We start from the raw sequence: 12,595 nt of genomic DNA on the forward strand, positions 1-12,595 counted from the left end.
GTGCCCAGCCCCTATGCTCATCCTGGCCTCATCGCTCAGCCAAAATATGGGACTTAATTTCAACACGCTCTGAACTGAGCAGAGATCGTCATACCACTGTCCTACTTAGCATACAAAGCACTTTTGTATGAACAAAGCCACCACAAACTAACAAACGCGGTATCTGCATATTACCTTCTGATCACTGAGGCGAGAGAATTCTGAAACTTTGGACTTGGTTCTGGTCCTGCCACTTGGTAGAATTGAAAATGTATGTACTTTGTGTTCCAGGTCTTTATCTTTTTTTTTATTTTAAGACAGCAGTAATGACGTCAGCCACAGCATAGCCTCTCACACAGGAGTGTGGCAGGGAAGGGAATAAATGGTGGGGGCAGGGAGGGATAAGGGGAAGCCCCAGGCAAAAAAGGAAAACAAAAATGGTGATGCCGCCGCCCATGTTTTTGCCACAGCCAATAGACTCATTACAATGGGACAGAGGCCACCTATCCCAAACAGCAGCATGAATGTCTCCTAATCCGGCGAACGCACGTTCAGACCCAATGAGCCCTTAGGGTTGATGCCTCCCTCATTGGCCAATATCAGGGTTGCATGAAATGAAGGGCAGGGAATACTCTCAGTGATAAAATGGATCCCTTGATGAGTAGGCGGTCGGTACATTGGATACAATGTGGGGGCCTCGCCAGCTCGTAACTCGCACCGATGACCTGACTACATTTAAAAGGGTAGAGCTGAGTGTGTGCCAACAATGGGCTGTGGTGCGGTGCGGTGGGTATGTCTGTATACCTAGACTCTGGGTCTTTTACGTAAAGGGGCAGTCCATTGCAGAAGCACATAGATATCTGCGGAGGTTCCAGCCAGCGGAACAAACACAGGCGCCAGGACCTGCTCGGAGCTGCCTGTGGAGTAGGTCTGGCCCCGGCAGCATCAGAATGGGGGCATGCCCCATGGCCATTCGGCCCGGAAACGCAGCGCCACTTGCTCCAGCTTCCAGTTTCCTATAAGGACGCCTTCAGTAAAGGGGAACAAATTCGCTCAATTTTAAACCAACTCACAGCTGCTCTAAAATTAGGCAGACTTTGGGGGTGTGGGGAAGAGGGGCAACCATGGGCTTTGCAGAGACCCCTGGCATGTGGGTAGACATTGCAGGATCTCGGCTGGAGGGGCCCTCTGCCTGCTGCTGAGTGTGTGCTCCATATAGCCCCCTTCTTCTGGCAGTGGCCCTTCTAATCAGTGGTTCAGGGGTGGATATACAATTGGGCCACTCAGCCCTTTTAAGCGACCATTAGGGAGAACAATTACTTTATGCTGGGAATATATATACTAGGTCTCGGTAGAGTGTAATTATTCTGTAATTAACCTTATGTGTCAAACCGAAAGTTTGCATCTGGCAGAAAAGCAGATTAGTTTAATGCTATTTTCTGTTTTTTTAAGGGTCTCGGCGAAAGCCTCTACTTCTTCTTGGGTGCAGCCTTTTTGGGCTTTGCGTCTTTGGGTTTGAAGGCCTTGGGCTTCACGACCTTGGGTGGGCTCTTCTTTGCCGCTTTCACCTTCACGGCTTTGGCTTTTGCGGGGCTCTTGGAGGCCTTCTTGGCTGGAGCAGCTTTGGGCTTTTTAGGGCTCTTGGCTGCTGCTGGTTTCTTCACCTTCTTGGGACTCTTCTTGACTCTAGCGGGAGCCTTTTTGGGTTTCTTGGCAGCACCGGCAGGCTTCTTTGCTGCGGGCGTCTTGCTCTTAACTGCGGCTTTCTTGGCCGCCTTCTCCTTTCCCTGCTACTGCTTCTTGTTGAGCTTGAAGGATTCCAGAGGCCCCAGTGCCCTTGAGCTGGGATAGGGATCCTTTGCTCACCAGGCTCTTAATGGCAAGCTTGAATCTGTTTTTTTTTCTTGTCCACGTCGTATCTCTGGGCACTCAGAGCCTTCTTGATGGCTGGCAGGGAAAGTCCCTTTCTCTCAGTGGAGGAAACCACGGCCTTGAGGACGAGGTTGGACACGCTGGGCCCAGTGGGCTGTTTGGCCTTGGCAGAGCTGGCTGCTCTTTTGTGCTTCTTCTTGGTTGCGGTAGGTGGCGGCGGCGGCGGCTTCCGCAGGTGGAGCCAGAGCAGCGGGAGCAGTGTCAGCCATTGTTCTGCAGGAGGACTCGGTCAGCACTCACAGATCAGTAAATGTTATATTTTGGTCCAATTCTCTTCATTGATATGACTTTTCAGATTTGTCTGAAAAGAGTAATTCACACACACAATCACACAATCACAACGTGTTTATGGACAAAACACAGTTAACCACATACATAATAATATGCACTTCTAGAACTGTCACTGAGTTCCTGCATGAATGCTTCAATCCAAATTCTTTTTAAATTAACTCACATTTATATTCAATGTTAATTGGACAGCGCACCTTCCCTTGAGCATCTCTGCTAAAGTAATTTTACTCAAAGATAACTCTGCATTTTAATAATTACATTTAGAGGCTACATGAAATGATGGAATTGAACATTGGAAAGAGTTAAAAAAAAAAGGTAATTAAGTTCATTGAGAATTTCTTTGGGAGACATTTAGGAACTGAATTCAGGCGGGAGGGGTCAGTAACCAGAGGGGACAGTTGAGACTTGTATCAGAGGCCTCAAGAAACACATGTTTGAAGTAATTGGGGATTCTGACGCGGAGGCCAGCGAAGGAAAGAAATAAGATGTGGAGGCCTAAGGCGCGGACGATGAATAAGAGTTATATCAATTTCCCTACTGACCCCGTCTGGGCTGGGATATTTCATTAAGAGTGAGAAATCCCTGCTATTGCAATGGTGAGGGTTTTCAAATTGAGAACTCAAAATGATACCTGTACTCAAAAGTAATCTCTGGAGGTGATGTTTTTTCAGAAGCGTCCGGCTAACATTGTGTTCTCTCTGTACTTTGTTCAGTGCGACGTTACAGTGCGGCTTGACGATCCTCGCAGCTGCTCTGAGATCATCCTTGGGTCCCTTCCTCTAACACCGCTGGTGAGGGCTGCCGATGGACTTCAGCACACAGTCGGCACTGGCTTGTGTGATTTCGCATCCTCCAGCTCTCAGTGGGGTCGTGAGCTTGGAGCGAGCCGGGGTTTGTGCGACCTGGAATGGTGCCTGGTGCCCGGCACTTGGAAGGCTTCACCTTGGCTACTTGGTGGAGTTACACAAGAGGCTAAAGAGGTATACATGCACACTTAGCCTTCTCTAAGGTTAGAGTGTGTGTACGGAAGTGTGGGCAATAACTACTGGTCTAAGTCTCACCACACGAACGGCAGTCTGTTAGAATTGGAATGTCTCCGGTAGATCTGGTGGCCTGGTGAATATTGGTAAACTCATTCCAGTTACAGCTCCCCTTCAGTTTTTTTGGTGAGATATAGAACACCAAAGGTTGTCATTCTCTTTTGGGATCTGCAACTGAATACTTCCCTGTGTGTGGAGAGACTCTCTGGTTGGAAGGGATTGGGGTAGAGAGGAGGGCTTCCCGGCCGCGAAGCCGAGTCAGCTTTCTAGGACCGGCAAGGTGGTGCGGCTGGCCCTTGCAGTGATTCCCCCCTCCCGCAGTGACTTTCTGTTTGCCTAACCTAAACCAGGAGACAACGCTGATGCGGCCTCCACAAAGGCGTAGCTAAATCTACAAAGTGGCCCATGAGTGCCAATTGACACCAGGAGCATATAAAAGACGCCCCTCTCTCAAAAAGAGGGAAAAAGGATGCTGCAGTCAGTAAAGCCAATCCCGACAGCCAGTCCAAAAGTACGGGTTTCCTTTTGCCTCCAGTACTTAGACCTCTGATTGACATTCATGAACTGACATTGACACAAACTGTTGAACCTTCCGGAATTCCAGACGCTATCAATATGCAGCATTTCCTTGCACTTGCCACTAGCTGGCTGTTTTATTTGTCTTATTTATCTTATTTATTCCGCTTTTCCATGTACTGCACTTTCCCCTCTCCCTTCCCCCACGCGCACTTCTCCTTTCGTCCCCTTCCCATGCACTTGCGCGATCTGAATGACACCTGGCCTAGTAGGATCGTTGTCTGTCCTCCCTTTGTTCCCCCCTTGCCTCGTCGCGCCTTGAAACACTTGTGTATAGGCGCGTTATAAACGCCATATCATATCATATCATATCATATAATATCATTCATTTACGATTGACAACGATGTGTCTCTGCTAAATCTCGTCATGAACTTTAAACGGAAATCCTTTGTAGGGATGATTGTCTGGGGCCAAATCACGATGAGTCTTTTGGGACTAATCTAGCTGCTACTCCAGACCTGGAGGCATTGGCCTTGAGCCCACAATCGTCAGCGGAAGATATTTCTTATAGTCAGGAAAGAGAAATGTCACCCCTAATATCCCTGATCCAGAAATGAAGGTTTATCATTCATCTAGAACATGATTCTGGAAAAAACGGAGGCACTTCTTTCTCTGTGCTCTAGACTGGTAGAAGAACAGCGTGAGCTAAAAGCGACCGCAAGAGTAGTGGATGTACTCTTGGACAATAGTGGAGACCTTATTGCCCACACAGAGGGTCTTCCCTCACTGGTAGCAGGATCATCTCAGACTGTGGTAGTGGAGGGGGATCAGAGTGGGATCCTCGCTAATGAGCCATCTAGCGAGAGGGAGGATGATGCATTTGGGAATGCTGATTCATGTGTCGAAGTGGTCCGTAATCAAATAAGTGATTCTCTTACCATCAGTGCAGCCACTGAGCAAGAAGCCATTGAACTGTTGTGTAATGCGGTCTCCATGCTAAGAGACTTGGGCTCAGCTAAAAAGCAAAGGAGAGGTCAACAATGAAGGAAACCTGTGCGTCATCCCACCGGAGTGGATTTCTCTAATAGGATTCCGGTAGTCCCGAAACACGGTCGCACTGGGACAACTGCTTCAGCCCATCCGTCGGCAAGATCTGTGGTAACAAGAGACCTGGGCAACGGTGTCATAAGACAGGCCGAACTGAGGGGGCCAATGGACAACTGGGTAAAAACCTTCAGGAAAACAGACTAAGTTTCGCCACAAACATTGGTAAATGCAGAAGGCCAAGAAGTGGTAACCGGCCGGGATAATAAGAAAAAACAGTCCATTGAAAGTACTAAAGGCGGATGCAGAACCTTGGGTTTGGGTGACTTTGAGGGCCGTCCCATAGGACCAGATATTTGTGTGAGGGCACCCCTGGATCAGAGTGTATCTATAGGGATGGGAAACCTCCTTAAAATTTAAGAGCTTTTCCCAAAGGCAGGGAGCCCCTTCCTTAATCACTCTCATCTGTTGGCCTTATTGAAAACAAATCGGCTCTTATTAAACTAAGCTCCCCTTTTATTGTATCTTTGTTGTGTTCCTTTGCGGAAGCTCTGCGAAAGTTAGGATGTAATTTAACTGTATGCCACACTCATCCCTCTGTGCACTCTAATGATGCCCAGTCGGATCAACAAGGTGGGTCTTGGCTCTAGTTCCCTCTGATCAGCTCTTAAATGTTGGTTTTCTAAGTTGGAATACCCAGGGCTACAATAGTTTCATGGGTAACATTGACAGGCAAACATTTTTCTAATAAGAATCACATAATTTCTCTGCAAGAAACATGGCTGTATACCCCCCTGCTTGCAGATGGCTTTAAAATATTCCAACAAAAAGCCACTATAGCCCCTTGGGCAGATCCTCAGGGGGTGTAGCCATACTGATTAAAAACTCCAAGTTAATAGAATCTGAGCTTTTCAGAGAGAGTGTTTATGGATTGCTGGCAGTGGAAGTAAAATTAAAGGGGATATGCCGTCGGCAACCCATACTGCTACTTAATATCTACAGCAATTTGTCGTGCATAGAGGTGGATGCCTCACTGAGAAATGGGGTGATGTCTGTGAATCGTTTCTATGTGATCGAAAGGGGCTTCACATCAGGGATTGTAATACAGACTTTCATGCTGCCCAAGTAATAATAAATATTAAATAAACAAACAAACAAGAGAATGGGGGGAGCTGTACTCTGAGTGTTCTAGTGGAGTGAGTGGGGATGGATCACTCTGGGGGGGACTTACTGGCAACAAGGAACTTGATAATCCTGAATGGGTCCTTAAAGGGATATGTCCCACCAAGTGTTGGATCACCCGAGTTTAAACTCAAGCAGATTAGCCTTCATGTACACCCACAAACTAACTAGGCTCAAACAGATACTCTTTCCTCGTAGGCAACATACCAGGAGTTCACCTCACAGAGAAGTTAAAGGATCAGAGATGTCTCCAAATCATCCAATAGAGACCAGGTATAATGGTGTCATTCTGTCTATCACGATTTAGATTAAATATTCTTTTTGAGAATTCTTTATTATTGATTGGATCATGTTGCTCTTGTAGAGAATGCATTGGCGATGTTGGCTCTATACAACAAACTTAGCAAATGAAGATTAAACAGAAGATTTCAACACTAAATATGTTGTTTTGAATATCATTGCTCTGCACTGAATATGTACCAAATTAGATAAGTTATCTATAGTAGTGTTTACTACCACCACTGGCGTCAACAGGTCTGGTGAGATTTCCACCAGACAATTCTTTTGTTTCAGATGTCCCAACGAAGCCAAATTGGCGCCTAGGTGGGAAGATTGCCCACTTGGATTATGCTGCTGTCACAACAGCTCTCTTTGAAATATGTGAGGACTTGAGGGTGGAATACTCTTCTTTGAGTGATCACGCACAGCTAAGGCTGAGAATGAAGGCCTGTACTGACATTGCTGAACGACCTAGGATGAGTGAGTTGACAGTTAACTCGGCAGGAAATAGAGTTTCAAGATATGTGGGGAGATTTGATGGATTCAATACACGAGTTCAGAGCTTCCTTATGGGATCCTCTGATAAGCAAAGGAATCTCTGAATCACCCACAACCAATTTGAGGCCTTTTTGGTTGGCTTCAAAAACTCATCACAAGGCAAAATTAAGGGGGGGTTGTAAGAGATCCAACATATACGATCCAGTGGTCGAAGATAAAAGGAGAGAGATTAGAAGAGAGATCCATTCCCTGGAAGGACTTGATCAGACCCCAGAATCATACCTAACTGCTCTCAAACGTCTGAAGCAAAAATTAAAAAATTGGCTGAAGAGCTACACATTTATTTTGACACAGAATGATGGAGCAAACATGTTTGAGTCTCTGGTTAAAAAGGATACAAGGAATTTCTGGGATATAATTAACTCCATGCAAAAGACACATAGCCTCATCACGAGTTGGGTGGTAATGCCGGCAGTATTACCGGGCCCAATGCGGAAAATTTGTGCTATTACCGCCGGCGGATTTCCCACCGTCAGTAATGGCTCCAAAAATCGGCAATTTTGCTGCGAATTTCCCCCCAGCTAACAGCTGGAGGGAAATCCGCCAAGGCCATGATCTGGCGGACCCTTAAATGCGGCGGTAATAGCGCTACCGCCGCATTTAAGGGTTACTGCCAAACTCGTGATGAGGCCCACATTGTTTTAAGCAGAGTAATCCAATTGTGGAGGGGGAGTGGATAAAGCACTTCCAAAACGTTTCCAGGGAATCAGAAGATTTTTTCGTGCCTCCACTAGTTAAGTCAGTCTGGGAATTGAATATGTCAAGGGACTGTAATGAAAATGTGATCAACAGGGCCTCAAACTCTGGGGCAGCTGGACCAAATGGTATATCAAATGCCCTGTTAAACTCAGATCTGGGGCTACAGTCCAGGGTTTTGTTCATGCTGTTTGGTTCCCTTCTGCCGGAGGGCGGAATTCCGACTTCTTGGCGTACTGCCATCATAGTTTCCATATATAAGAAGGCAGATAGGGCTGGCCCATAGAATTACCGCCCTATCTCCCTTCTTGATATTCAGAGCAAGAGTTCTGTGGGCTTGGTCTTGCGGGATCTTGGAGAGTGGATTAGGAAGCCTGGCCGCTTGGGAAGATTTCAGACTGGCATCCGCAAGGGGATGGAGACGGATTTGAAGGGTTTGGTGGTTGGCTGTCTGAGAGAAGAATCTCTCAGGGTTGGTAAACTGCCATTAATTTTGGCAGCTGTGGAATCATGCAGGCCTTTGACTGCGTGAACCCTAACTTGATCTGTCTTAAATTAAGGGATTAACAGATCCTGGGACCTTTGTTGTCGATCCTGTTTCATATTCATGATCAGAATCTATTATAAATTTGAATGGGCAGGGAGATCTGACGGAGGCCTTCTGTGCACGAAGGGACCTTTTTTAGGGTAGTGCATTAGCTCCTTGACTCTTCAACCTATACGATCTGGGACATGCCATTAGGAAGGCACTGTTTGCCCCCCCACCCATCAGGATATCTACTGTGACAATTCAATTTCTGATATATGCAGATGATGTTATCTTGATGGATAGGACACAGCTGGGCCTCCAAAGGTTATTGGATGCCATCAAGGAATAGGCCGTTGCCAATTAACTATGTATTAATGGGAAATAGACAAGCATAATAAGATTCTCATCAAATAAAAAAGAAAAAAGGGATTTTACTTGGCGTATGGCCGATCAGATAATAAAACCGACAGCATCAATTACCTATTTGTGGTTTAAGTTGGATGTAGTGGATAATAAGGAGGGTGTTTTTTTTCGCTTATTTGTAAAGACCACTGAGGCCGGAGCCCACATGAAAAAGATCAGAGCTAAGTACTGCAGATTTTCTATCTGTCCATTACTGTCTTATTATAAGGTGAAGGTGGTGCCGGGTATTTTATACGGAACGGAGATCAGTTCCTATCTGCACTCGATAAAATATAAAAGGATTGAGTCCAGAATTTAGAAGAGGGCGCTGCGTCTGCCGGGCTGCTTCCCAATGACCTCTTTGCGGTTTGCGTTGGGCTTAACATCACTAAGTGCAGTACTGGATTGGAGGATACTATCACTATATAGAAAGATTCTGATACCTTTGAAGGACTCATTGTATGAGGACTTAGCAGGTACCCTCCGGTTCACGCACAGGGCGGTCAGTAACTTTAGGGAGAAAGCTGATGCAATTTTAACAAGGTTGAATGTATGGGTGGAAGACCTTAAAAAATACCCACAGGAGGTTAAAAAGGCTTTGTAAAGAGTAGATTTTATAACTACAATTACTCACACAAGGCAGTCAACATTGTATTCTAGCCTATAACTTTTAGATGAAAAGCTGGGTAGTATTCCAAAACATCTAGATTCCCACGCTCATATTGGGCTTTACAGTTCCTGAGATACACGTTGAACCTTCTTCCAATTGGGGAAATTAGACAAATAAGATCTCGAAATGCTGTTAACTTCTTTACTCGGGTTCCTAGTGGAGAGGAAACAAAGACCACCATAGCAGTTATAAACATTTTAAACAGAGAAGGAATGATAAAGATGCAATGGTGACTATTTTGATGTGACTTGAATCAAGTGTTATGTGTTAAGTACCTTTCACGTGATGCTTTTCTGTAATTAGTCGATTTTCACGTTGAATGAAATAGTTTTGATTGTTATTCTTTTTCTTGCAATTTTAGTCTGTGTAAGGTTGACTTGGAGCAACAAGAATCACAATAAAATAAATAAAAAATACAAAAAATAATCTCTGAAGAATTAAAAACGAAGTAGCAACAGATTTTGCTCAGTGCAGCATTGCATGGTTGGGACCACTTTCTTACACAGATGGTCACAAGAAGCATGCAATGAAGTGTTAAGTAATGAACCACAGAGGGAAAGGGGTGCCTTTTATCCTCTGCATTTAGATAAACATGCCCGCCCCCCTCCTGGGCACGGGCCCCCAGTGAGCTCCACAGTGCAGGGAAGATGAAGGTGTCTCACAGAGATACTTCAAGTGTGTTTATGAAATGTGTACTAGGTACAACGACCAAGTGGGCCAGTCTCTTCACATTGCGATATCTCATGATTTACAGCTGAGAGGGCTTCAGAGAATGCTTCGGGACGTAGGGAGAGGCAATTAATGTACATTGCTGACAGCTTAACACTACTACTTATATGAGATGCCCTTATACATGGCCTTCATGTACCTCTCACAGGCCTTTGATTTGGTAGATGGGCCAACTTTCTGTGGGGTCCTAAAAGCCAAGTCCAATGTTAAGAATACTACGTTCCTACTTACAGAAACTTTAGCCTGTGTAAGATTTGGCCCTGGCGAGGAGTGCACTAGGGTCCGTAATGTCACACGTGGGGTGAGCCAGGGCTGTGCTCTGGCCCCCTCTTATTTAACCTTTCTATTAACTTCTTGTAGGTAGCCCTACTTGCATAAAACCAGGATGCCCTCCCACTAGAAGGGAAGCCATTACCCACCTTGAGTTACGCTGGTGACACAGTATTATTGGCAAGGACCCCAAAGGCATTACACATGTGGCGCGTTCATGAAAAGTAGGAAATTGAAGGTTAACATCAGCAAATCCAAATGTATGGTTGTTACCAAGAAGAGTAGGCCGAGCTATGCATTCAGCTAGAAAGCTATACATTCAGCTAGCAAGAAGGGTGGACGCCTAGAAAGTGTTTCAAGCTTCACATAGCTGGGCACAGGGGCGCCGAGTACGGGGGGGTTCCGGGGCCCGATCCCCCCCCCCGGCAAAATCAAGTCGGGGCTGAGCCCCCCCCCCCGGCCGGAGAGAAGTGATGCAGCATCGATGGCCCTTTCCATTGATACTGCATCACTTCTCTCTGGCCGGGTAAAAGTGCGAAAATGTCTGATTAAGCCCTCCCCTCTAGGACTCATACTGGTGTATGGTCCTGCAGGGGAGGGCTTAGGGCAGCAGTATTCAAACTGTGGGGCGCACCCCTCTGGTGTGCCGCAGCCTCATGCCCAGGGGGGCGCGCATCCGCAGTTTGAAAAGAAAAAAAAAAGTATAAATTACCAAAGGATCGGGCTGTTGCTTCATCAACAAGCAGCAGCCCGATCCACGGCCCCTGCCACACATGCTTAGTGAGACAGGGGCCGGGCCTTTGTGAGGCCTCGGGCTCCATTAACAGTCTATTTATGAAGACAAAATGTGTGTGCTTTTTATTTTCTTCATGAATAGGCTCCTAATGGAGCCTGAGGCCCCACAAAGGCCCGGCTTCTGTTGCACTAAGGGTGGTGGCAGCAGGGCAGTTTCTAGTCCATTTGGTGCCCAGGGTGAAACACTAGGTCCTGGGTGGGTGTGACAGAAGAAGAGGCTGCTTCAGAATTGGTCAGTTCCTTACAGACCGAAAAGGTTGGCGGTGTTGCTTGATACCACAGAGATTTCCGCATGTGTGTTCTGCAAGTAAGTAAGCACGTTTAACGTGGGTTTGCGCACTGGTACATCTACTTACTTGGTTGGCAGTGTAGTCGGCACAGCACCTCGGTCCAGGGGTCCTTCCCTAGTGATAGCACCGGCCCTGCCAGGGCCTCTAATAGCAGTCCATGACAAATGAGGTGTATGCTCGTTTCTTGGAAGGTAAGACGTTATTAAGCATAAGTGGGGTGTACTTTTTTTACTGACTCCTTCATTTTTTGAATAAGGGGCGTTTCAAATGAATGCTGAAAGCCAGAAAAGTGGGAGTTTTTAAAACATGGAGACTACCATGGCTACAACATTTAGACGCAAGTGCAACATCACTTGGGTGCAGGGTGAGCCTGGGTAACTGCTTTTTAACATTGTACACTACTTTACCAGAATTTCTGGTAAACTACAATGTTAAAAGCAGTTAACACTCTTCCCCCCAAGTCTGAAACCAAACTTGATTGCATTACACTTCAGCGAGGATTGCATTATACTTCAGCAGAACATCTGATGTGTCCACTGACAGGTTTAAGATTAAGCTACATCCCTAACTCTACCTGGTTACCCAGAGGTAACATCTTAGCAAATGTCACTTGTGGGTGGCTGGCCAATCTACAGCAGCACTATTATAAGTTTGAATTGTTGATGTTTTACTGAACTATGGCACCACACACGTCTTGCTTGGTAGTTTTTAATCGGGAAACGTCTTTACTTCTCGCTTCCCTTGAATTGGGAACTTTTTTTGGTGGTGGTGGTGGTACTCCACCTTGCAGCTGTACCTTCTGTTTAGCAAGCATTTCATTCTCCCATCCTAGTTGTGTTGCTCTGCCTTTTGAGGGAGGGCTACTACAACCTGGACGATTATAGAGCAGTGGAGTAGGGGCAGTGATGTCTTACTGGAATGCAACTCGATGGCTTAAATCTCCTTCTTACTTGACTTTAGTATATGCAGTGCATGCTAGCCAATGTTTCCACTGCTCTGCGCGCCCCCCCCCCCCGCGCGCCATTGCACCAGGTGGGCGATTACATGCAAATTTGCAGTCATATAACTGCCAGTGATGTCACTTCCTGTATTTGCTCCCCCCCCATTCCCCCTGGGGAAATTCATAAGTCGGCTCCCCTGGCTGGGCACTGTGTGTTCAGAGACTACCAGGCTCGCAGACCATTCTTAAGCAAGCAGGAAACATGGTCCAGGAAATGGAGGCACACTGAGAGCCATGACATATTTTGGGGTAACAGCCATTACTAGGGATTTTGTGACCACACAATGCCAAATCAAAAGCTATAGCTGTGTCCGCTTCCTCGGTTTCGTGCTTTTCGTCTTACTTGCAAATACAATGAACAGAAGCTGTCCCCTTGAAGTGGGAATTAAGGC

General features: G+C 46.3%; 1 protein-coding gene, 1 long non-coding RNA gene and 1 pseudogene across 2 annotated transcripts in view; 1 reads left to right on the forward strand and 2 right to left on the reverse strand.

The window, feature by feature from the left end:
- Positions 1-12,595, reverse strand: part of SDK1 (sidekick cell adhesion molecule 1) — a 2,988,580-nt gene that overhangs the window by 1,031,899 nt on the left and 1,944,086 nt on the right. The gene's annotated exons all lie outside the window — the stretch shown is intronic.
- Positions 1-12,595, forward strand: part of LOC138569533 (uncharacterized) — a 352,464-nt gene that overhangs the window by 29,185 nt on the left and 310,684 nt on the right. The gene's annotated exons all lie outside the window — the stretch shown is intronic.
- LOC138570330 (histone H1-like) lies at positions 1,449-2,120 on the reverse strand (annotated as a pseudogene).

The sequence above is a fragment of the Ambystoma mexicanum genome, chromosome 2q (genome assembly GCF_040938575.1).
Source record: "Ambystoma mexicanum isolate Mex_15411 chromosome 2q, UKY_AmexF1_1, whole genome shotgun sequence".
NCBI classification, from domain to species: domain Eukaryota; kingdom Metazoa; phylum Chordata; class Amphibia; order Caudata; family Ambystomatidae; genus Ambystoma; species Ambystoma mexicanum.